We start from the raw sequence: 22,753 nt of genomic DNA, 5'->3' as shown, positions 1-22,753 counted from the left end.
CCATGATGTGCCCTTCCCCAGGGATTCTTGGTTTTTAATTTTGAGCTTGGTAAAAATTCTCCCATAAGGAGAACCACAAAACACTGATGAAAGAAATCATAGATGACACAAACAAATGGAAAAATATCCCATGCTAATGGATTGGTAGAATCAACACCGTTAAAATATCCATGCAACCCAAGGTGATATATACATTCAATACAATCCCCATCAAAATACCAATGTCATATTTCACAGAGCTAGAAAAAATAATTCTAAGCTTCATTTGGAATCAGAAAAGAGCCCAATTAGCCAAAGCAATCTTAAGCAGAAAGAACAAATCTGTAGGCATCACATTCCCCGACTTCAAATTATCTTATACTATAAGGCTATAATAACCAAAACAGCATACTGTTTGGTACTAGTATAAAGGTAAAGACATAGATCAACGGAACCCAGAAATAAAACCATTTACCTACAACCAGCTGCCCTTTGAAAAAGCAGACAATATACACTGGGGAAAGGAAGCCCTATTCAATAAACAGTGCTTGGAAAACTGGATGCAGAAGAATGAAACAAGACCCCTATATTTTGCCATATACAAAAATTAATTGAAGATGGATAAAAGTAAGGTATGAAACCATAAAAATTCTAGAAGAAAACATAGGAAACTCTCTAGATGTTGGCCTAGGCAAAGAATTTATGACTAAGACACCAAAGGAAATACAGTAACAACAAAAATAAATGAATGAGACTTAAGTCAAAATAAACAGAACCAAGACTTATGTTGTACAGTTTACATCATTGATTCCATGTGCCATCATGGTTCATGATTAATGGGCTTCTAACAGTTTCAAAAATATTTCTCTGTGACTTTGAGATACCAAGGGTAGGTACACTACAGTGTCAATGGGATGTATACTTTGTGGGAGACCTTGTATCCACCTCTCTGGCCTTTGCCTAGGATGAGTGTCTTGTCTTGTCTTCACAACTCTTCCTTCCAGGGCCCAGGCCATTTCCATCCATTGACAGGGCCTCCTAGATGGTGTCCTGCCTCGGTGCTCCATCTACCTGTTGGTACAGTTCCGTCCTCTATTGGCATATGAGCCAGGGTTCTCCAGAGAAACATAACCGATATAAGACATAGGTAGAGATAGATAGATGGGTAGATATTTATTATAGGAATTGGCTCACACAATTCGCAGGCTGAGAAGATCTGCCATTTACAAGCCAGAGGACCTGGAAAGCCAGTAGTGACTCAGTCCAAGGCCTGAGAATGAAGACTGCTAATGCCTGCGAGCAGGAGAGGATGTATATCCCAGCTCAATCAGAGAATAAATTTCCCCTTCCTCCACCTTTTTGTTCTATTCAGGCCCTCAATGGATTGGATGATTCCTGCTTGCATTAGTGAGGGACATCTTCTTCACTCAGTTTACTGATTCAAATGTCAATCTCTCCCAGAAAAACCATCACAGAGATACCCAGTATCTCTTAGCTCAGACAAGTTGACACATAAAAGTAGCCATCACAGTTGAGATCCCTCTTGGTCTACTCTCTGCCTAGATCAGGGCCTACAACCTCTACCCTCCCTTAGGCATGATGCTTTCCTGCAAACTGAACCTGCAGTGGGGTCAATTCTGCCAGGACTTCAAACCAGACTTGACCTGCCATAGGTAGTTTGCCCCACCAATTCCCAAGTTGCCCAATCTCGGCTAGTCAATGCCCCAAAGGCCCTGCTTCCCTCAGTAGACACTTGTCTGATTGAGGGAGGGAGTATGCCCCAGAAAGACATCCCAATCTCCCCTCAAATCCTGGATCACACCATTACTTCCAACATCCTGCTTATTGGCTACCACAATGAAAAGAACACTGCATCAACAGAAGACATGCTTCAACTCCAATTTCTCACTGGAGGCCACATGTTGATTCTATTGCTATTAAAAGTCATTTGTGTTGCCTAACTTGTAATAACATTTTCTGATTGCTATTTGCTATTTTTCCCAGTGAGTTCTTGTGCCATTGCAGCCTGCTCAGAGTCCTAGCATCGTTACTTATTCATGCATTCTGCATGCCATCTTCCTCCTTTCTCGTTATTGGGTGACTTTTCACTTGGCCTTTTCTGCAGATCAGCCCCTCAGAATATGCCATCTGGAAAAATGGAGAGTGAAACACTGCTTTAAATTAAATAGAAAAAAAAAAGAGAGAGAGAGAGAAAGAGAAAGAGACTTTTCATCACCCTGAATTAGACCCAATTTTCCCACTCTGTCACCACCCTTACAGGAGCTGGCACACTCTTCAGAAGCTGTCCATGTCTCTTCTAACTATGACAGAGGGGGGTGAGGGGAAGACAAGAGAGAGAAAGGGAGAGAGAGAGTGCACCATCCAATGCATCACATAGATTTGGCTAGATTGATGTCACTGCTCATTAAGAAAACAGGCAATCTGCTTCTCATTCTCATTGGAGAAAATAAATTTGCACAGAGCCCAGCCAAATAATGTGTAGCAAATGATCAATGTTATCTGAGGGAGAAGATGATTGATCCTTTATTTCTTACACCCTCTCATGCATAATGCATAAAACCCAGGATGTCCTCGGCTTGCCTCAGGACCTAGCAGTGATGTACCACATTACCATGCAGAACATTCATTCTGAATTTTTAGGGACAGTCTCCTTTTCATATCCCTGAGCAAATGAGAGCCAGAAATGCTTCAGAAATCAAGAGTACCTGAGAGCAGCTTGATGGATTCTTGAATCTTTTCCAGGCCCTTTACAAACACATACATGACTCAGGGAAAGCCTCAAAGAGACTTCAGACTTCAATATCCCCTAATGGAAAAACAGAATTGGTAATATTGGCTTCTTTCAGAATATCAATTAAAAGATTTTTAAAAATGGGAATCTTTTGAAGAACCCAAACTGAGGAAGACAGCTACAGAGGAAAAGGAACTTTTTATTATGACTGAGTTTCAGAGAACCAAAGTAATCATTTGTGATTTTGGAGAAAACTGGCTTCTCAAATGTTCTCAAATGTTGTATCTTAAGTTAAGACTATTTCGTTGCTAATTTTCCACACTAATTAAATAATGATAGTGATGATGTTGATGATAATGATAATGGCAGCTAACATTTTTAAACACTTATTTTCCAGGCTTTAAATTAAAAATTATACATATGTTTACTCATGTATTGGACTGAGGTTTAGAGAACTTAAGTTTCCCAAAGTTCATGGCTAATAATGACAGAGCCAACACTACTAACCCCTACATGTGAATGCTAGTAGGCTGGAGTCGGTATCAAAACAGAGGAATCAGAACAGAAAGTGGAATTGGTCACCCTCAGTAACTACAATTAGCTGGTATGGACAATACCAATTTTTGATGGACAAACCAACAAAAATTGAAAAGAACTGATGAGTTTTAGCATTTACTATGAGGCTTTCACCATACTAGATTCTTCACATAAATTTTAATAATAATGATGATTAAAATGATAACCAATCTATGGAGTAGGTTATATCACAACTGTGCTGGTTATTAAGTGATTATTTCTCAGTTTCAAATCACCCTTCTCAGCTCTGCTCACGTGATGCTGGGGTGGCGCTCTGCAGACGGGGTGGCGCTCTGCAGACCGCGTGTCGGCTTTGCCAGCTGCCCCCTGTGAGTCTCTGCCAGGAGGGGGCGCCAGGGAGACCGCAAGGCTGACCGAGGAAGAGAGATCTACCTCCTGTTTGTGTCTGCGTCATTTCAACATTTCTTATCCCTGGCAGCAGCTGCTCAATTCCAGGTTGCAATAGCGGTGTTTATGCCAGTAGCAGCAGTGATTCAAGTGTGTAGTTTTTCTAACACTCCCAGAACCCAACCTTGTAGCAGCACCCGCCCTGCCAGCCCGCACACTGTCCACCCTCCTGGGAGGTCTGCATCCCAGCTCTGCGGGGCCCCTCCTCCAACCTTCTGAGTTCCAATAATTCCAACCTCTTCCTTTTGTTTCCTCCACTAAAAGGTGGGGGCTGCTTCCTGCATTATCACCTCTATGATATCTAGGTGTTTGTTTTTTATCTTTTCATTTCTCCAGTACCTGCTTAACACTTTTTAATATTAAATTCTCTTTGTCAATATAACCGATATGGTTGCTGTCTCTTGACATGAATCAAGTGATACAACCCCCAATTTAGTGATAAGGGTAAGTTGCTCACATTCACTACTGAGTCAAGTAGACGAGTTACAATGGAATCCAAACCCAGGTCTTTCTAGTTCTCAATCATATGTTCTTTCCAATACCCCAAGATGCCTCTCCAGACAAGGGGTTTTACTCTGCCCATGTTGAATAAAAGGACATGCATGAAAACCACATATCATGCAAATGAAAGCCCAATAAACATCGGGATACCATGTAAAATTGTGGAATTGCATGCATCGACATTTCTTATCAATGTTTTTATTAGTGATGATAACGACTATCATGTATACAAAGTCGGTTCCATTGCACTGAAATTCCTTGTTCAATGGTTTAGCCTCCTTCTGTGTTTGATACAATGTGAATCCCTCTCAGTGTTCAAGAACATGTCATGGCATCCCTCTACCCAAGTAGGTTCCAACTCTGTTAAGAAACTGAGCATAGAGTAAGAAATGGCTTGTAACTGAAGCCCTCCTCATTCACATATAAAAAAGCATCCAAAATTTCAAAGAGATTATGGTAGAGTTGTCACTTTCAAGTATCTAGCAGGACTCCATACTGTACCAACAGACACACTGGAGACCAAAAAAGAGTAGGATCAAAAGGCATAGTGTGTCTGCTGACCTGGACAGATACCTCAGACCTACTAGATCAAGAGGGTGATTGTAAATTACAGCTACATCTACTCTGTAAGACTTAAGGTGATTGATGAATCCAAAGACTAAGAAAATTGGGAGTTCAGAATCTATACTGATCAGAAGTCAAGAAATCAGAAACTACTCCCAGAAGAGAACATTAAGTCCTCACCAGAAATTCCAGGACATCATATGTAATAAAGTAAGCTAAGTTCATTTCAGTAAATGAGTCTAGAAATGTTTACAAGTCTCATATTAAGTTCCACATATTGAAACAAAAGTAGAGGTTTTTATGCCACCTGAAATACACACACACACACACGCACACGCACACAGCACACATGTAATTTCTTTCTCCTTTCTCAGAAAACCTTGCTGCTGTCTAAATCACTGGTACAAGGTACTAGTATGTCTTGCTTTTCATTGTGTGTTAGTTTAAACACAGTGGGAAGGACTATCTTATTGTATTTGCAATTCATCCAGAGGCCATATTGCACTGAGCCCATTTAAAACACTTAACAAATGCACTTATATTTCTAGGAAATCCTAACAGAGTCCATGAAACAAAATGAGTAATTTAACCAAGCTGGTGGCCTAAACCACAGCACAGCAAAATGTAGAATGGGGGACTGTGGAGAAAAATTGTCATCCTCCTGCCCCGTGATGCTTCCTTCTAAATAAGTACCCTGGGCAGCACCTAGCCGAACGTCACACATCCGGTGGATGCCTAATAAACACTGGGTGCTTCTGATAACACTGACAGAACACAACGGCACAATAATGAATAGTGGGGGATAAAATAGATATAGGGAATGGCTTAGTAGGCTGTGTCTTTCCACAGCAGTTTAGAACAATAAAGCCTGCTAGTATGGTATAGGTAGATAACATTAGATGTGAAAAACTGTAACTCCCTTGTCTTGTGTCACCCCAGGAAAATGGAAGGAGGATGAGAGCACAAGATTCCTTTTAGTAACATAAAAGAAGTCACTGCTCATTGCGGGGCTGTACTCAAGCACCCACATCCTCTGAATTTGGAGACAAGGTCAGCAAACAACCACTCACTAAAACTGAAGGTAGAAAAAGTCCAATATAAGGGGTTTGCATATTCAGTGCTCCTAAGACTTGGTGTGTAAATGAGTTGCTGCATAGACTTAGGAATACACCGAGCCTAATAGCTAGAATGTAGAGAATGGAAGTTACAACCCAATCAGCTTGTATTTGAGAATAAGTATAAAGAAGAGACATGCCAATAGAAGAGAGGAGCGTGTGTAATAAAGGAAAAGAAAGGCCAAAGAATGTAAATTTGTCAGTATTTATGCAATGGTCAATGGGGGAATAGACACTGTAGTAAGAAATAAATAATCCTGTTACTAAAAGAATTACTCTATTTTGAGGTACAGGCGTAATTAATCTAGTATGAGAGGGTGGCATAGGAAATAGCTGGGTGGAGGAATAGAAAAGGAGTCTAAGAAGTTAAGTCATATCAAGTTGTTTTAGAGTCATAGAGGGTATTAAAGGCAAGTCTCAAAATCAGGGGAAATCCATATTCATAAACAATTTAGGTGACTCAGATTCCATCAGGGAGAGGGTGCCAGGTAAGTACCAGTAATACAACTGCATCTGGGGACCTGCAGTGTGCACCACACATCTGATTTGGGAAACCTAGATATCATAGTGATTGGTAGACGTGAAAAATGGGGAGGAGGGATTGTGCTGTGCTTAGAAAAATGGTCAGCAGCCTGGTGCAGTGGCGCATGCCTGTAGTCCCAGCTACTTGGGAGACTGATGGCGGGGGAGAGTCATTTGAGCCCAGGAGTTCAAGGCTGCAGTGAGCTATAATGGTGCCTGTGAATAGTCACTGCACTCCATACTGGGCAGCATAGTGAGACCTTGTCTCTTAAAATAAAAAAAAAATGGCCAGCAGAAAACAGTTCTCCACACTTTCTAGACAGGGCAGATAACCTGAGAGTGAGCCCTATTTAATTAGGGTTGGACATCTTCTCAGATCAGATAGCACTCAAAACATAATTGGTGGATGTGACTTGGTATACCAGATCTGAACTGACTCTGTATCAACTAGACCACAAAGCTAAGAACCAATTCCTGGACAAGAATGACCCAGCCAAGTCACTGCTACTCTGAAATGTCTAGCTTGAGCAGCCAGCTGTCCTACTCACAACTCTGTACCTGCCACAGCAGCCCTGAGTTGGCCTCTTCCTAGAAGTAAGCGCTGGCATGGGAATATTTACCTTACCATGTATCGAGTCATCTCCCTTTTTACATCTATATTTAATCTCCCCAATGAAGTCATAAGCAAAATCATAAGAAGGGCCACGTCCTAAAGGTCTTTCTGTTATGAACTAACAGTTATTATGGCACATACTATATCCCAGGCCCTGCACTAAGAGCTTTACCTCAATTATTTCCCTTGTCACAACCCCATGATCTAAGTATTATTTTCTTCATTTTACACAGGAAGAAATCAGTGCATGAGTTATTAATTTGCCTGTCATTACATATTTAGTAAGTGATGGGGCTGGATTCAAGTCCAAGCAAACTTAACCCCTAAACAGATGTTTATACCTGCTGTGGAAATGTGGTGTGGTGTAATGGTTAAATAGACAAAAGGATATATCCCCCCAGTTACTCAGCATATTCTGCTACAGTTTTTGTGTTTGTTTGGGTTTGTTTTACTAACAACCATGCAAGCTTGGAATGTTACCGTCTTTGAAAGAGCATGGTACTGGTACCAGAGATGGATTGATAGAAGAGTAAATTCAGAAGCAGACCTAGTATGTATCAGAATTTATAATCTGATAAAGAAAGCATCTCAAAACAATAACTGATGGAAAATTCAATAAATGATACTGGAGAACCTGGCTAATCATTGAAGGAGAAAAAAATTAAGTTCCTAATCCATGCTGTATACATTCCACTTAAAGATTCAAATAAGAACAAAAAAAAAATACAAGTATTAGAAGAAAATATACATGAAACTGATGCAATCTTGGGCTTGGAATTACACCAAAGATAAACTCACAAAGGGAAAAGATGGATAAATTTGATTACATCTCATTTTTATAGCTTCTGCTTGATCCAAACATCTTTAACAAAGTTTTAAAAAACAGTCAAAAAACCAAGGATGGTAGGGGAGAATTCATGACAAAATAATTAATAAGCTTAACATATAAAGAACTTAAAAATCAATAAGGAAAATATAAACACCCCAACAGAAAAATAAATAAACAAAAGTTATGACAAGGCAGATCATAGAGAAAGAATACAAATGGCATACAAGGATATAAAAGTTATTCGATCTTATTAATAATAAAATAAATGTAAATCAGGACAAGAAACATAATACTTTTAATCTAAAAGATTAATATATATTATTTTTAACAACACAAAACCTAATGTTGTTCAAAGAACACAGGCATTCTTATACACTGTTGGCAAGAACTCAGAGTGGTTTAACATCTTTAGATGACAGTTTGGCTATAGAATCAATTTTGTTCCAGAAATTCTACTTCCTAACTTCACTTGTTAAATATAACAAAAAGTATTGCAAAGGTATTTAGCATAGAATTTGTTATAATAGCAAAATAGTGGAAACACACTAAATGTCTGTCTCCAAGGAAACAGCTAAATAACTAATGATAGACCCATATCATTGAGTTCCATGTGGCTATTAAAAATGATGACATATGCTTAATGTATTGACATAAAATAATGACTTCGGTGTATTGTGAAGTGAAAGTAACATATTATTAAGCAATATAAATGTAATTATTCCATTGTTATAAAAATTTTAAGTGTATGTGTAGGGGGCGGTTTATGCATGCATAAGAAACAGTATGGAAAAACAAACATCAACATGTTAACAAGAATTACCATTGGATGATGGCATTACAATTTGGAGATACTTTGTTTCTTTTATTCTTTCAGTTTTTTCTTTTTATTTCTTATAATGAGCATATTTCACTTTTATCATTAAAAAGATAGACAAAAGTGAAAGTACTTTAAGAAAAGAAGATATTCTCATCTCCCGAGACTCTTTTCATTAGAGCTATTACACTAATATTTTACCCACCAAAGTGCAACAAGTGTTCAGTCACTGGGAGGGATCAACATTTACACTTGGGTGGCTGGGAAGCCTTTGTCTCCTGCTAAGCCAAGAGGAGAATCAGGCTTCTGTGGATCAGATAATTGTGAGCAGAAGTTCCTGGATGCTGTCCTGAGAGAGCATCTGAGTGAACTCTCTTGTTCTCTGCCCATAAAAACTCTGTAATGAACAAGGTATTTGATACATCCTAACATATTTTCCATTTGCTTCTGCACTGTTGACTGGCAGGTGGATCAGCAGTGAGTATTGAATTGTTCAAGAAAAGTCAAAGACAACTCTCAGGACTATTCTTATGCCATAAGTGTCTTAAACTTGGAAGACAAAGGAAAAGTTAATAAAACATTTTTTGACCCTCAAATCAACCACCTGCCACCCTCCCAGTTTGCCCATACACACATCAATATATGCCCACAGACATTATTATTCTCGCCTCTCAGGTCTCACGCAGAAAAACCAGAGATGTCATAGAGAATCCTCTTAGGGATACACCATGTGTCCCCCACTTGAGTAATTACAACCTATGTTCATCCAGGCTGGGCAGGCTGACCTTGTCTCTTACATTCTTTATTAAACAACATCTGTACCTCACTCTCCTATTGTGGTGAGGTAAGAAAGAGATTCTCGCACAGCCTGGCAACAGCTGTTTTATCATTCCATTTACAATCTATGAGAATACCAAGGAAAAACTCCCAACTGTGAAGCCAGGATGATTGGAAACACTCTGAGCTCCAAATTAAAAAGAAGAAAATTGCACCAAACCTCAGAGAGATTTTTTTTTTCTATGCTTCACATGGAGGCCTCCCACCATCACTGACTCCTTGATTAAATTGTTAAAGTTTAATAAATTATTATCATGTTCCTGTGGAAAACTATAACTTAAAATTTTTTTTGTAACTAAAAGCTCTACATACTTGCTAGTAATTTTTCCCCTAATGCTGATTAAAAAAAAAAAAATTCACATAGAAACACTCCCCAGCAACACACCCTAATCATGGCATTAGGCATTAGACATACTTCACTCAGTGAGATTCCAGACAAGTAACATTACAATTCATCCTCACATCAGCAATTGTTACATCAAAAAGAAAAGACAGAGACATAACTAAATGAATTGCACAGAGAAAGGCAAGTGGATAGAGAGAAATAGCTTTCATTTGCACATTTATACAGCTCAGGAATCTACTAAAGGTGTGTAAGAAACAAAATCTGAAACTTGTTTACCCATGGGGTTTTTTTTCATTTGTTAGAAAACTTCAATTTTAAAAAGGTAAGGGATAAATAGGTGATTGGAGAAGACTATATGGTGAATTATTCATTCTAGCTGGGCCATTCCAGGTCACAAGACAGGAGACTTCTTATAATCTTACACATAATAGAGATCTGGGATGACAGAAGCTCTGTTAAATCAACTCATACTGCATTCAATTCTTCAGAACACGGTGCTGATAAGGCATTGGTAGACCCAGGAGAGAAACATCTGAGACGAATTGTCAGGAATCACAGAAAAGCAGGTCAGAATGGAAGCCTGTTTTTTAAAGCAATTTGTCCAGAAGGCCAGACAAAGGAAAAATATCGTAGAAGGTTCTTTCTCTTCCCCTGACTTCATGTCACCATTATTAAGATGACTACAATAATAGGCTAAACAGCATATTTTTAGAGTGGAGAGGAAAGGGAAAAAAATTCAGCCCAAAATTGGTGTTTTATAACAATTTGAATGGTTATAAAGATAATATGTGTGCATAGAAGAAATTTTGAAAAACACATAAAAGCAAAAGAGAAATAATCTTTCCTCTCACAACTTAGAAATAAAAACAATCATTAACATTTGGCATAAATCCTTTTGGTCTATTTTTTGTGGACGTATATGTATTTGATGGTGACAATAAATCTAAAACACACATATATGCCCACACAAAATTCTCCCCCCAATTGGATAAAAATATATATATATGTAATCTCCCCCCAAAAAATATATATATATTTTTAGCTGTCCCGATCATTTCTTTCTATTTTTAGCAGAGACAGGGTCTCGCTCTTGCCCAGGCTGGTCTTGAACTCCTGGCCTCAAGCGATTCTCCTGCCTCAGCCTCTCAAAGTGCTAGGATTATAGGTGTGAGCCACCGTAAAATGTGATGGTAGTGTTGCAGCCTCCTAACTCTGTATAATTAAATCCTGGAATTAGCTACAATATCGGTTAAAAGGGAAGTACCAAAGTGATACAAATATGCCTTAAACATTTTACAATAACTAAAAACATACAAATGAACATTCACTAAGCTTTTGAACTAGTGCCAATACTTTTTTTTTTCGGAGTAGGAATCTTCTTATTACAGTTGCAGGGGCATCTTTTTTGCATAAATTACACCCATAATACATAACGTATCTACAATTTCCAGTTTTACTTTCTTTAAAGAGGAACAAGAACACACAAACACTTGTGGAACAATCTAAGTGCAAAATATTTTTAGATTTTCTTAATATTTTCCCCCACACTAAAGTTAAGACCGATTTGTTTAATTACTTTCCTTATCAAGATTTTCCAAACATTCCACTTAGTTTGCCCATCCATGCATCATTATTTTACACAATATTTAATAAACTCATATAATTTCAGCAACAAACACATTTGAAAAACAATTTATGAACGAATTCAACTGATCTCGTGAGCAGATGCCTCTGCTGAGGGAATCTGAACAGCCCAGCACACCAGAGGATAAGCCACTGGCCTTGAGCATACAGTATCCTCTGAGCGCAAGTCCACGGTGTTTCCGAGGGATGGGAAACTTCAAATAAGACAGCCAAAAGCTAAGTGCTTAAGGTTGATTTAAATATTAATTGAGGCAACGCATGCGAAATGTTCAGGACAATGCTTGGAACCTAATTAGCTCTTGATAAACACTAGCTAAAAAGAAGAAGAGAAGAAGAAAATGACAAAGACCTTTTCTGCTATTTCCTCAAGACCATTGGAACTCAGTCCAGTTTAGCCAAGGCCAAGCAAAGAGAGCATAGATGTTGAGGACCTGATGTCAGGCCAGAATCAGATCTATGAAGATGGGGACCTGGTAAAAATCAGACGCAGCAAACTGAAAGTACTATGCAGAACACAAGTTGTCTGATTCTGATGCCAAGCTATCACTGGACATTGGATCCCAGAGTTGGGTAGAACCATACAGATGATAAGCAATAAATTGCCAGTGAAGACTTAACTAAGAAGAAATTATAAACCTGAATCTTCCTGTTTTTAATCAATTTTTATCATCATCCTTCTGTATCCTAAATAGAAAATTCATCTCATACCACCAGCTGTTTTCTTTTAAATTTTACCACACAGCAAAAAGGATAATAGTTAACATTAGGTTTCAATGAGCTACACTTTGAGGATGTAGGGAATGCAATGTGAAAGTAGAAAGAGCTTAGCTTTCTATAAAACACAGAATTAACAGAGCAGACGCTAATGATCAGTAGATGCAGTATCAACAATGTAAATAAATAACAACAGTTCGACAAATTCATTCAAAATCCTAGAGAGCTAGAGTTGAAACTGATTTCTTTTGCAGATAATCAATACTGAGAAGATTAAAGAAAAATAGGAGTTAGGGGAGTCCTAGGACTGGAGTTGTAATTAATAAGAAAATGGCCAGGCATGGTGGCTCACACCTGTGATCCCAGCACTTTGGGAAGCCAAGGCAGGAAGATGTCTTGAGCCCAGGAGTTTGAGACCAGCCTGGACAACACAGTAAGATTTCATCTCTATAAAATAACAACAACAACAACAAAAAGAAGAAAATGTAATCAAAGAACTATTTCTCAAGTTTTAATATGACATGCCTATGAGTAGCAGAACAAAGAATGAGAAAAGAGACATTTCCTTACACAACAATTTGAAGCAAATATCAGCTGGATCTCAGGCCAAATTTGGGTCACATAAATTTAGGTCAACCTTCATAGGGTCACAGCCCACTTTGATAGTCTGTGAAAAGCTATGGACCCCAAAGTAGTTTTTTAGCATCTTGTAAAGCTACATGCACTTAACATATAACCTAGTAATTGCATTGTTGGGCATTTATTCCAAGGAAATGAAAACTTACATTCACACAAAAACCTATAAACTAATGTTTGTAGCAGTTTTATTCGTAATAGTCCAAAATTGGTAACAACTTAGACGTCCTTCAGAGGGAAAATGGCTAAACAAATCATGGTAAATTCCTACTGTGGAATATTGCTCAGCAATAAAAAGGAGTGAGCTATGGATACACTCAACAACTTGAATGAATCCCGAGGGACTTAATGCCGAGTGGGAAAAAAGCAAACCTCAAGGTCCAAATCATATGATCCCATTATATAACATTCTAACAAAACTATAGGGATGAAGACTAGATTAGTGTTTACCAGGAATTATGATAACAAGGAGAGAGGTGGCTGTGGTTATATAAGGGGTAACACGAAGTATCCTTGTGGTCGTGGAACAGTTCTGTACCTCAGTAGTGGTGGTGGTTACGTGAATCTTCATGTGATACAATTGCACAGAACTACACACACAGACAAACACACACACAAATGGGTACACCTAAAACTCATGAAATTTCAGTGAGCTCTGTGATTTGTACCAATGTCAGTTTCCTGGGGCTTGATATTGTGCTATAGTTATGGGACACGTCACCATTGGTAGAAACACAGGACACTCCTATACATTTTGTTTTTTGCAATTTCCTATGAACCCATAATTATTTCAAAATAAAGTTTTTAAAAAGTAGGTCAGTACGTATGAACTAATATGGAAATATGTACTCATATTACTAAAGTCAGTTGCCAAATAGAATTACGGTGTGATCCCCTGATGAGGAGGGGGATTGAGGATGTAAAGAGTGAAAATCAAAGAAAAAAGGATTTTAAGTTTTTACTTGGCATACTTCTGTGTTGCTGAATTTTTTTACTTGATATTCTCTGCCAAGTTTGAATTTTTTATAGTATGGACATATTCCTTTTAACATCTAAGAAAGCAAATAATGATAAAGTAATGAGATAAATTATTTCAAAAATCTGTGGACCCTCTCCCCCCAAAAAATCAGTACAGTTCTGTGCACCATTGTAGCAATCTCACAGACCCCAAAACCCACTCATGGATCTCCTGAAGGGTACGTGTCTCTGACTAGGAACCCCTGCTTTCAAAAAACAGATGCCTGCATGAGTGGAGAGAAGTGGGTCAGGGGACCTATTAAATATACTCTGCAATCACCCTGGGCTCTGTTCACTGTGACGCTCAGCCGCCCTCAAGTGGGAAATAAAGATTCATTCCTTTGTTTCTTTGGAAGTGACTAGATAGGGAACTCTGTGTTGCAACTTTAGGAACCATACCAAGGGTGATCATAACAAACATGAAGGAATACATTAACATATAAATAACTTATTACTAAGAGTACTTAGAACAACATGAGGAAATAGAATGGTTCTTTGAGCATTTGTTTACTAGCCTTATTCCAGGCAATATGCTAGACACTGAAAATAAGGCATTGAGAAAAACAGGCTTGTTTTCTACCCAGAAACTATCGAGTGCCTGAAGGCATGGGAATGTTCTTGGCCTGCTTAATGCAAAATGTCCTATCTAGTTGAAAACATTCAGTTTATGAACTACTTGTATAAAGGATATATAAGAATTATGGAACCAGAGTCAAAATATTTTATATCAGTCCTTAAACAAAATATATGAAGACTATCTGATGCATACATTTTGTTATTTTACATTGTATTTTACATATTTTATTATATATAGGAATAGAGAGAGAGAGAACATGCTCATCCAGAACCCTTTTCAAATAAACATTGGTTTTAATCTTCTGACCCAAACATGGCAAAGAAAGCTAAATGATTCAATAATCCAGCCAAAAGATAGCTTGTTGGGTTTTTTTTAATGACTTGTGTGGTAGAGAACTACAATGGTACCATAATGGGAACAAGACTGGTTGGAAGACATATGAAATACTAAAAATCCAAAGTTGAGAAGCAGCATGGCATAGAACACATGTGGTTAATGTTACCAATTCTGCAGCAAGACTGCCAGGGTTGGAATCCTGAATCTGCCTCTTAACAGCTGTATGACCAAGGGAGTTATCTAACTCTCTCTGGTTCAATTTCCTCATCCATAGAATGGATGCATGATAGAACTGTAATGAGGGTTGAATAAATTAGAGTGCCATGAAAGTGTTTGTCAAACTTTTTAGTAACTATTTTGTATTAAAGTTCTCCAGAAAAATAGAATCAATAGAATAGAGAGAGAGAGAAAAAAATGTATTATAAGTAATTGGCTCACCTGATTATGGAGGCTTGAGAAGTCCCCTGTACTGCCACCTGCAAGCTAGAGACCGAGGAAACCCAATGGTGTAATCCAGTCCAAGTTTGAAGGCTTAGGAACCAGGGGAGCCAATAGTGCAGTTCCCAGGCCAATGGCAGGAGAATACTGATGTCCTCACTCAAGAAAGTCAGGCAGAAAGAGAGCATTCAATCTTCCTATGCCTTTTTGTTCTGTTCGGGCTCTCAACATATCGGAAGATGCCTGCCCACATTGGGGAAAGCAGTCTGCTTTACTCAGTCCACCAATTCAAGTGCTAATCTCTCCAGAAACACCCTCACAAGCACACCCAGAAATAATGATTAACCAGATACCTGGACATCTCGTTGCCCAGTTAAGTGAACACATAAAAGTAACCATCACACATTTGTCGGACAGAAACCAAATGCTGTGTATGTTCAGAGGAAACAAATTCCTGGAAGAGGAGTTATTTGACTGCGTAGGAATCTACCAGGTGGTGGTGTGAAGGAGTGCTCTCTCCCAGATGGAATCCAGGCAATGGCAAAGGCAGGAGAGTGTGAGCAGGTCTGAGGAAAAGCGGACAAGCACACGTGCCTGCAGCCTTGGAGTCATGCCTCATGAAGACATTGGCCTGAGGGGTAGATTAGAGGCTCAGCAAACAAGACCCTGACTGCCAATTGAAGGTCGGGATTTCACTTAATGAGTAATGCTACACCTCTGTAGGATTTTTGAACAAAGGAGACCTCTTACCTGTCCTATACTTGGAGAAAGTCAACCTGTCCCATGGTTTAGATCAGGAGGAAGACAGTTACGAAACTATTGTATAATAAAAGATCGGGAGAGGTATAGTAAAGGCCAAAGCAGAATCATAATAGATGAATAAGAGAAAGAAATGAATTATAACTGAGTAAAGAGAGCAATGGAAGAAATGGCAGGGCCAGTAAAAGCAATAGAAAAATATGGATATAAATCTGACAAATTATTACATGTCAAGCATTCTGAGCACTTTCCCACAAGTTTTCACATTTGATACACCAAATAATCATATAAAGATAACTATGGAAACTGGAAAAAAAAAAAAAACTACCCCCTTGTTTACTCAGTAAGAGACTGAGGCTCAGAAAAGTGAAATTATTTGCCTAGATCACATGGCCAGTTAGAAGCAAAGCCAGGATTTGAACCCAAAGCTCCTTGACTCCAGAGCTCATGCTCATGACACTAGACCATGCCAGTCAGGGCAGGGGAAGTGGGGTGAGAGATGTCAACTCTTTCTGGACACATGATGGGACACCCAGATGAATTTGTTGAATGGGTAGCTGGAAAGGCCTGATGAAGTCTGAGGAGGAGATTAGGGCTGCAGAACGGAATTCAGAAGCTTCATGGAGGTTTTGTAAAAATTAGTGAAGTCACTGAAGTGAATAATCAATAACAGATCATTTATAATTATTAACTTGCACGTTCATGTGCTGGGATGTAATCACGTTTGTCTGAAGAGCCAACACAGCAGTTTTAAAGGGATTCACAAACAGAAGAAAGCTGCTGTTCTCTCCAGTAAGCAATATTTTAGTGGCAAAACACCCTGTGAATGGTTTGTGAGTACAAAGCAGCAAGCATGTGAATAGCTTTTTACAATATCACGTTCTCTCCTTCCACTTGGGAAGGAAGCACAATGCTACCATAAGCAGATACTAACAGAGCACAGATGCTGGCGCTGATGTCAGCTTAAACGCTGCCGCCCCCCAACAAAAAAAAAAATTCCCAAAGTACCATGCCTGCATAAATCTTATATTTTTATGAATCACTGCCATTATAGCAAGCTCACACTGAAAATTTGTGTCTTAGATGTGAATGGATCTTTCTAGCTAGTTTAGTTTCTCTCAGACTCATAATTTATACTTGCCCACGTATCATGTCCAAAGAAGGCTTTGCCGCCCAGGTTGCCCAAATGGCAGCCTGTACCCAGTATGGATGAAGTTCGAAAATATAGTTTAATTGTAATCCAGAGGAGCAAAATCAGTCTGATGCTTCTGTTGTCATATTGTAAACATCCAACCATGGATTCAACATTAATATTTCCATTTCTTATCAACAGCAGTTTCCCAGAGCTGACAAATACATTCCTCCATACAATTTTATGCTTTATAAAAGGTGACCTATACTTTCTTTTCAAATGCAGTTTCTTTAATGAAAATATTGTAATGTCAGTCCATGCAAAGCAAATGCATATTAATATGCGTTTACATCTGTCTCATATTAATATTCATGCCTGAATCCACATCCCTACACAAAGCCAATTTTCTGACCATCTGTGTGATGGCTGGTGGATGCAATGAATAAATTTTATTTGTGAGGGGAGTGATAAATCATGTATCTTCAGTTTTTCACCCACAATCTTTCCTCCTAGGTGCAAAAATGTTTTTATCGTGGTTTGGAATATTAAAGTAAATGAAACGGATTAACCCTTTAACATTCCTACAGATACTGGCAATTTTATAAAGGCCATGAAAATGCAATCTCAATAACTCTAACCGAAAATAAGGAAAAGGAACTGTGGATTTACTTGTTTAGATTTGATATCCCTGGTTTCTATGTGAGTTCCAGGCTTCTACAATAATTTTATGTGTTGTTTAAAATGTACTCTAGCTGTTTCTGAGATGTTTCACAGACGAAAACAAGGCTTCTGCAAAAAAAAAAAAAAAAGCATATTACTGAAGAAACTCCTTACAGCCATCAAACATCTTTAAAGTCTTACGAAGTATAAACATACACAAAGAAAAAGATTTCAAACAAGAAAGAAGATCCCAAACAAGGAAATCTTATCAGTATTTACATAATGATCTTGATACTTTCCGTTTTACCCAAGTGAAATATCAAGATTTCAGTGGTAACAATGTGTTTGTAAATTTGGTGATCTATTAAGCAATATTGCATCCAAACCTTAGAAACAATTACCTTTCAGGATATGAGACAAATGCAGTTAACCTGGCAAACAGAGCCCAAAGAGAAGGATTAAATTGAAAAGCAAACATATCATGGTAGGGAGAGTCTGAAAAATATTGCACACTGAAGAAAGAGGAATGATCTGATGGCTTGAATAATGAAAGCCATGTCAGGTGGTCTAAGATGGTTTCCTTGCCTCTTCCAGGAATGCTTCCTATGAATTCTAGATGAATGGGCTACTAGATTGAATCCAAACCCAAAGTTTCAATTTGATTTGATTTACCTTCTCTGAGTTAGACAGGGCATTTCTAAGGTCATCAAGAATGTTCACAGTCACAAAGAGTACCAACCATAATAACTTCCAGGTCAAAGCAGAAATAAATTGGAACTTCTTGTTCTCACTCTCCGGATGCTGAAAGTTTCTACTTTTGCTGTAATGACACTGAACCAAGTGACAAGGTCAAATGGGAACTCTCATAGCTATCAATTGACTGTAGATACAGCCCCAGTTAGCAAATGGATATCTAAATCATAAATGTAGCAGGGTCAAAGAAATTTTGTCTCAAATAAGCAAGTTACTTATTGAACGCCTGCTACTTGCAAAGCACCATGCTGAGAACGAGCTCCAGATGCCATGTTGCCTTCAGAAAGCTTACTGCCTAGCTAACAATGAAGATAGACTCTCCCACAAGAAGATTCTCAACCATGAAGTTGGTGTATGATAAATATGAACTGGATACTATAAAAGTAATATAAAAGATAGTGAGATTCTCATCATCCCAAATAATCAAGAATCCTCTCCAAGTGGAATTTAAGATCAATCTTGAAGGCTGAAAAGGTTCAGATGATTGGAGAAAGAGAATTCACATCAGGTGGGAGAAACTTTCTAATGGCTCAGAGCAGGAAGTATTTAATGGGAGTAAGTAGGAGTAATGGGGGAAATTGTGGGTAGATCGCTCTGGTTACAGCTGAGAATTATGTCCAAAACTATAGGAGTTAAGGGAAATGATTTTAGGTGGTACACACATAGATATTAAATAACATTGAATTATAAAATCAGAAAAATAATCCCTTGGTAACTCTCAGTTAATTCTCTTAAGTAGCTCAAGAAGAGGTACTCAGTTTGGTGCCAATATATCTTTAACACCACTGCAGTACTTGCTAAATCCCTCTTTTTAACAAAAGATGAACCAGCCTCAAGGCTCAAAGTCTACAGACTAAAACTTGATAAGTGTTTCATTTTACATGTTTATTTTTAGTATCATTTCATTTTATACCAAGTAGTACTTGCTGATCTTCCATTTGTGTGGTTATATAATATTTCATCTCAAAGAAATTTTGTTTAAAATTGTAAAAAATTAGTTGTTTTAAAAAATAGATAATAGAACTGGTGAGGGTGAAAGCAAATGACTTAAAGTTTGGATCTAACATGACATAGTAACTGGCAAGATGGAAAGATGAGGTAATCTCAGTTCAGAAATGCCTCAATGTATAGACTGACTGGTTTAAATTCCAGCCTTTGATTTCAATTCAATTTGATAATTCTAAATATCTCTGTTTTCCTTATACATGTGATACTGAATAGGCATTGCTGAGGTCATGTTTGTAAAACTCTTTCAGGCCTAGACTTTTTTAAAAATATATGCCTAAAGCAATTTCATATAAATGCAAAAGGAACATTATCTAAATTGACATAAGAGATGGAAGAAAACACAATAGGTCACCAAGCCTTATCCCTCAGAGATCTACCATAAGAGATATAAACATAAAATACTTCGCCAGAAGCGAAAGGATATTGCTTTCATTAGATTGCTCAGGACTTCACACCATATACTTAAGTATGATTTAGCATAATATTGATACTTGTTTATATTTGCCACCTACCTATTTCACAGTAATATTGTAAGGATTAGTGATATATAATGTTTCTTAAGCTTTCTCGGCTCTTAAAAGAAAATATACACTATAAAATCAAGGTGATAGTAATAATAGTCATCATCATAATAGCAATAACTGCTCATGCATTTTCAAACATGGGCTCTGTGTTGACGGAAAGGGAAATTAGGCTGTGAGCTAAAAATGCAGGCGTCTCAGCCAGTTAGAACACAAAGACTTAGGGTAAGAGTGATGCTATCTACAATTTATCATGGTCTCAAGTGGGGTCTGAGACATGGCATCTGTAACAACTCCCAGGTTAATGATGCTGCTGGTCCGAGGCCACACTTGGGGAAGTCAGACCTTCACCACTCTTTCAGGGTCAGGTCTAAAATGTACACCATTGACTGCCAGAGGAATTACGGGAATGTGTCTGAATATATCTTGGAAAGTCTGTATCACCATTGCGTATGGCTGCCCCATTTGTGTCACCTTTATACCTGGTATTCTATCTCCATTGTCCAATCCACCACTTACATGAAAATTATTTTCCCCATTGTCTCTCTGCCCCACTCTCACTTCCAAACCAGATGTGAAATCTTTAAGAGCAGAAACCAGCTAGGCGTGGTGGCTCACACCTGTAATCCCAGCACTTTGGGAGGCCAAGTCAGGAGGATCACTTGAGCTCAGGAGTTCCAGACCACCTTCAGCAAGAATGAGACCCTGTCTCTACAAAAACTAGAAAACTTAGCCAGGCGTGATGGCATGTGCCTATAGTCCCAGCTACTTGGGAGGCTGCAGATCGCTTGAGCCCAGGAGTTGGAGGTTGCAGTGAGTTGTGATGACACCATTCCACTCTAGCCCAGGTGACAGAGCAAGACACTGTCTCAAAAAAAACATAAATAAATAAATAAAAGAGCAGAAACCATCATTTATTCTGAAAACTGATCATAAGATTTGAACAAAGATTTTTGTTCAAAAATTTTGATTTCAGAACTCTTTGTAACATCAAAAAGGAAATTTTCTTATAAAATATTTAACAATGTAGCATATGTTCATGATATGACATGGGGTTAAAAAGCAGGATACAAAACCATGCTCAGTATTATTTAAATTTAAATATATTTAATGGATAAAGAGAAGTATGGAAAGTAGGGTATGTAAATAATAAATTAATTAGCAACTTGTCTTCATTAGTGCTGAGGAATCAGGAAGACAATGGAGATGGCATATTCCCCTCCCCACCCCCCACTGAAGAACAGTAAGGCCTGTGAGGTTGTAGGCGCTATTGCTCCAAAAAGGCGTTGAGCATGGAGGCTGAGAGTGGAATGACAGATACCAGAGGCTGGGAAGGATGTGTGGTTGGGAGAGGGGGATGAAAAGAGGTTGGTTAATGGGTACAAACACAGAGTTAGGCAGAAGGTATAAGTTCTGTTAACATCATATTGTATATTTCAAGGTAGCTAGAAGAGAGGACTTGAGTTGCTTCTAACACAGAGAAATGATAAATACTCAAGGTGATGGATACCCCAAATACCCTGACTTGATCATTACACATTTTATGCATGTATTAATAACAAAACATCACATGTACCCCATAAATATGTAAAATACTATGTATTTAATAAAAATACTTTTTAGAAAGGAGTTAACATCATTAGTGTTTCAGTCATAGCAAGAGTGAGCAAGCTGGACCTTCATGGGACAGAGACAATATAAAGGGAATAGCAGGCCATGGCCCAGATCCAGGGAGAGAGTCTGATTCCTTAAGCCTAGGGAGATGGAGGAGTCCAAGCATGAGTTGCTGCTCTCTGGCACTCTTTTATGTGCCTTGCAGGTAGGTGTGGCTCACAGGGATCTGGGCCATGAACAGCGGTCCCCAGGGAGCATAACACCTGGGAGTCCCCATCATGGAATGGTCAATGGGCTAGAAATCAGAAGCCTTCCCAATTTTCCAAGACTGCAAGTTCTTGAGGTCTTTTACAACCTCAAGGGAAAAATTGGCCAATGCAAAACCAAGTTAGTTAGGAGCTAAGTCAGATTTAATGGAATGTGAGAAAAATCCTTTCCTTGTTTGTGTGTGTGTGAAACAGAGTCTGGCTCTGTTGCCTGGGCTAGAGTGCCAATGCATCAGCCTAGCTCACAGCAACCTCAAACTCCTGGGCTCAAGCAATCTTCCTGCCTCAGCCTCCAGAGTAGCAGGGACTACAGGTGCATCCACACCAGCTAATCTTTTCTATTTGTTAGTAGGGATGTGGTCTTGCTCTTGCTCAAGCTGGTCTCGAACTCCTGAGCTCAAGCGATCCTCCCACCTAAGCCGCCCAGAGTGCTATGATTATAGGCCCTAGCCACCATGCCCAGCTGAAAAATCCTTTCTTAAATGTGATTTTTTTCTTACATGACAGTGTTATAGGGCAGGACATATACATATACATGAAATGCTGGGAGAAAATACCCCAAAATGTTACTGCTAATATTTAGAAGTTGGTTTATAAGTGATTTGACTCTCTTCTTAAAACATTTTCATATTTTTCAAAAATCCCAAAAAACACCTTAATTGCCTCTAGAATTAGGAAAGAAAATACAAGAAATGACATTCTTTAAAATCAGGGCACATATCTTATTCACCTATTTTATATGCAGTACCTAACACTGTGCTGGTACACAGCAGGCAGTCAAAAAATAACTAAATTAAATTAAATAAACATTCAAAGCCCATG

This window comes from Eulemur rufifrons, chromosome 3, assembly GCF_041146395.1.
Source record: "Eulemur rufifrons isolate Redbay chromosome 3, OSU_ERuf_1, whole genome shotgun sequence".
Classification (NCBI taxonomy): Eukaryota; Metazoa; Chordata; class Mammalia; order Primates; family Lemuridae; genus Eulemur; species Eulemur rufifrons.
This window is presented reverse-complemented; position numbering follows the sequence as displayed.